This window comes from Gadus macrocephalus, chromosome 21, assembly GCF_031168955.1.
Source record: "Gadus macrocephalus chromosome 21, ASM3116895v1".
Classification (NCBI taxonomy): Eukaryota; Metazoa; Chordata; class Actinopteri; order Gadiformes; family Gadidae; genus Gadus; species Gadus macrocephalus.
The window spans coordinates 17,387,726-17,392,725 of record NC_082402.1 but is presented as its reverse complement, the minus strand read 5'-3'; positions in this window follow the sequence as shown (position 1 = coordinate 17,392,725).

Sequence of the window (5,000 nt, the reverse complement as noted above, 5' to 3'; positions counted from 1 at the left end):
GGCCGGCCCGGGCTCTCTGCTCTGTGCCCTCTGCTGTAACACAGTAGGACTGCTGGATCCCAGATGAGCTCTCAGGTGACCAGCCTGAGGAGGACCTGCTCCCGTATTAAGATAGCATACCCTGCTCCTGCTGAGGCTGCTGTACAACGCCTCGGTAGAGCTTGAAAATGATGTGTTGATTGAGCTGAATCCTGTAATAATGCATAAGCCCCAGAAACCATCCAGAGTAAACCCAGTGAGTCATCTTGGAGATGTAGTCAGTAATTGTGCAAAGCGCAGTGGCAATCTTTGGCTCACGCATTATAACAGATGCTGTTGTGAACCAGGGATACTTCAATATTAACTCACATTTCTAGAACTCACAGCAGCAAACATTTTCCCATTATTACAAAAATAGCACAACCAAAGCCCAGTAGGGTTCATCGTGTTGCGTCAATAAAGGATTTGGATTTAAGGATATTTATTTTAAAAGCTGTTTCATGTCACTAAGAGTGTGGAATATGACACAATGAGAAAACACGTTCTGTTGTTCCAACAGCGCCTGCTGGAGCCTCATTTAGAAAGAAATTGCTTGCTCAATGTGTTTATGAAAACTAGGATCTAATCTTTTCCATTTTGTGTTCCTTTTCGTCTTTTTTTTGTTCCTTCACACTGGAGCAATTTGTTCTGGAGCAATTGGTGAGGGCGCCATTGCGGATATTTTTAATTCAAACCAAAACACTTGACAACATCGGTGTCCAACAAATCGCTCCCCAGCCTATCCACCCAAATCAACCACACCATTTAGATTATCACCTGACAACATATGGCTGTGAATATTCACCCACACCCACACCCCCACACCCCCACCCCCCCCCCACACACACACACACACACACACACACACACACACACACACACACACACACACACACACACACACACACACACACACACACACACACACACACGCACACACCACCTTGTAAAGGAGAATTACCACACAGGGAGAAGCAGTATGTGAATGTTTACAGTGTGCACTTGCATCCAGTCAAGCACACACACACACACACACACACACACACACACACACACACACACACACACACACACACACACACACACACACACACACACACACAGACACACACACCGGAGTTAACTGGTAGGGGTGGGGGTCTCCTAGTGTGTGTTGGGGTATGGCTGATCAAGCTCCAGGAGACGTTACCAAATGGAATAAAGACCTACTTAATAAGGCCTGGCGACTGTTGAACTATGACTGTCTGCAGGTTAGAGAGAGAAAGTGAGATTCAACATTCAGTCCATTAGGTGAAATAGTCAACGAAAGTAGGGGGGTCTGAATACAATAGTAAACAGTACTAGGGTCTGAATACAATAGTAAACAGTACAAGGGTCTGAATACAATAGCTGGAAGTACTAGGGTTAAAATACAACAGTAAACGGAGCAGCAGGGTCTACATGTCCTGTGCCAGTATCTAACAGAGCTCCTGACCATGCTCCTCCTGGTCTGGCACATAGGGATAGGACTAACCCTAGTCCAAACCTGACAAGAGTCCATCCATCTTCTAAATGGGACCCAAACGTTTCCAAGGCCAAGACTTGGTAAGCACAACCCTATTGGCCGGTTGCCAGGTGTGGGTTGCTCGGTGTGCATCGCTGAGTGATAAGCTCTGCAGCCGATTGGCCAGACCCCTCAGAACCCACTAAACACTGGTTCCACTTTGTGGTTGGAAGAATCCCTACAACACAGGGTGGTCGCTCGATTCAGCCGCTATATTTGACAATTTCAGCAACACCGGGGGAAGGACTAAAGGACAGCCTACCCAGGACATCTAAAGGGCCCTGGAGAGAGACACGTAGGCCCTGGAGAGTGCAGTTCTCAAACAGGGACTTGTGGAGGATGTGAATCCCAGTGCCTATGACTAGGATAGTGGGGTTCCTTGTGGCCTGTGATGTTGAAAGCAGTTTAAACCTTGGTAGAGATGGTTCCCTGCTGCAGGTGCTCAGACGCTGAAGGTAGCAGGGGAAGGAGCTAGTAGTTCTGCTCAACAACACCTATGCAAATTAATTACATGGTTGGGCAGGAATATTTTGCACATAATACGCACCACCAGTCAATTTACAACTGGTGTGGTGGGGGCGAGGAAGACTGATGTGCACTCTCTGATGCCTTGCTCATTCACAGCTTGATTAGACATACTGCACAACAGGATTTCCTGCCCCCGTTTATCCAGTAGATGGTCCTGACGGGAAGAGTGATGAGGTCACTGAGTGCGTGTTGTATGTTTACTCTGTTGTTATGTGGCTACGTTCACATTCCCCACCACACTTACACAGAGTTACCAGCTTTCACACAAGTGCAACAAAGCAAGCGAACCAGTATAAGGACATAAGGGATTTCTACTGAAGCGTTGCATGTTGTCTTGGTTACTTGTATGACAGCCTCTGCATAATAATGCAGAGATTGTGATTAGTCAAAACAAAGGCTCTGGTGGGGCCGCCGCATTCTGTAGGGCTGCTTGAAGCCACCTTGATAGGCCGTATCAGCCTGTAGGCCGTGGACTGGAGGCAAGGCTTGTATCAGCATGGGCGTGTGAAAGGATCCTGGACGCGTGGTGAAGATGCTGACGTGGGCTACCTTGTGAGCCACGGGCCAACTATGTAGAGCAGGGATGTGAACAATAACTTCAGTGGTGAGGGACTCCTTCTAAGTACTTGTGCTTGCCGGAAGCTGCTGCCTCCTAGCTCTCCTGTATGTCGTCTTTCCCTACCACCATGGTACAGGGCTCTATGTCATTCACCTCATGATGCACCCAGCAGAGGTCAGGAGCCCCGATCCTCTCCACCACGTAAAAAGACCTTCCTTGGTTTTTCATGCCACAGGCTGTGGAACCTGACAGCTCTTTTAGCTTCTTGATTTGATGCCCAAGCATTAACATGGTCCAAAAATAACTAACTAGAAAATAGTTGTTATTGTTTAAAAAGTGGCACACATAGCCTCCTGCGTATGCACACACATCTAATATGTTCAGACTTTAAAATTTAATGATCAGAGAGAGCAATGCATTTCAATCCCTTATGACAGGATGGAAAGATATCCTAGCATGAACTGAGGTGTTAACTGGCTGCTTTGTAAAGTGTAACTGTTAGCTGTATGAGAGTAGTATAATGATGGTCTCCCTATGTATGCAAATCATCATGCATACCTGTCTGCTACTTTTTAATTCATTTTGTATTGTTTGGCTAAAGCGTCCCAGATCCAGAGCAGTGCAGGCTCAAATGCTGTCGAAATGAGGAGGAATCAAGATGGCGTACCTCGTCCCCATCCAGGGCTGCAACTTGGGGATTTATTTTACACTCAATATGCTCTTGGTTCAAATACAAAATTATGTTATCTACTGCAGGGAAATTGTTAATTGACTAATTAACTGATTCAGTAATTATTAATTAATTACATTTTGATTAAATAAAGGCACAATATTAAAGGAGAGTAATACAATAACCTATGTTAAATGTTCCATTAACCTATGTTAAATGAATCCATTCTGTAATCTAAATTATAGAAAATGACTAACAACACAAGATCTATAACAGCAATGTACTTCTCACACCCATTATCAAGGCAGCAGGAGCAGCCGGGCTGCCTTTTGATATTGGTTGAACATATGTAGCAGAGTTAAACCAAATCACAGCATGATGGAGGTTGAGAATGATGTCTTCAGTGACCTCTTACAGTTGCAGAGAGTACTGAAATTTGAGCATGACGGCAAATAATATGCTTAAAGCAAAACAAACCTAAACAATATGCAGCATCTAGTGCACATGTAAAAGTCTAACAACACTGCATCTGACAACACGGGGCTATTACTTCAAGTTGAAACAAACTTTGCAGAGCTATGCTCTCCTCCTCTAATGCTGCATATGACGGCAGGCATCACTCTCCTCTGTCTCTCTCTCCCTCTCTCCATCTTTCCCACCCGCTTTTCTCTCGCTCTCCCTCTCTCTATTTCCCTCTCTCTCACCATTACCATCCTATAACCAGCTCTCTGTGTCTCTTTCTCTTCCTCTAGCTCTATATATCTCTCTCACCCTCTCTCCATCTTTCTCTCCATCTCCTCTCTCTGTCGCTCTCTCTCTATCTCTCTCTTTCCCTCTCTTTCTCCCACCTCTCTCCATTTCCTCTCTCTCTCTCTCTCTCTTTCCCTCTCTTTCTCCCACCTCTCTCCATTTCCTCACTCTCTCTCTCTCTCTCTCTCTCTCTCTCTCTCTCTCTCTCTTTCTCTCTCTCTCTCTCTCTCTCTCTCTCTCTCTCTCTCTCTCTCTCTCTCTCTCTCTCTTTCCCTCTCTTTCTCCCACCTCTCGCTCTCTTTCTCTCTCTCTCTCTCTCTCTGTCACTCTCTCTTACGCTCTTTTATTAAACTTTAGGACCAGAGAATGCGTGTGAGGACTTCCTCTGGCCCTCCTGGACAGGAAATCAAACGTTGAGAGACGGCCACGTCTGGTCCACGTCTGAGATGCTGTCCAGGCTGCACAGAGCAACACATGCTTGGAATACGTGCCCACAACACGCACATAAAGGAATGCTTGTCTGGAATGCAAGCAACATCAGAGATTAGGTAATGTAAGGCTGGAAGGTTTTGAGGTTTTGAATCAGAGTATGAATTTCAATGTCCAGAAAAACATGTTGGTTCACCCTTGCACTGAAACAATGGAGTCATAACGTGTACTTGTGTGTCTTCTAGTAATTAGCAAAACTAGATGGTTGACTCAAAAAACCAAACCTCAAATATTCCAAATGATTTTATTGTCTACCACAGAACAAGGCACAGCACAATGGAAATGAAGACAATGCAAAAACAACCAATTAATGACCTCACGAATGACCTCAAAAGCAATGTTAGAATAATGAAGTTATAAAACGACTTTTTAAAAGTACTGATATATTTTACAAGTAAACCAACAAACCATTAGCATAAGATTAATCTGAGACAGACACACAC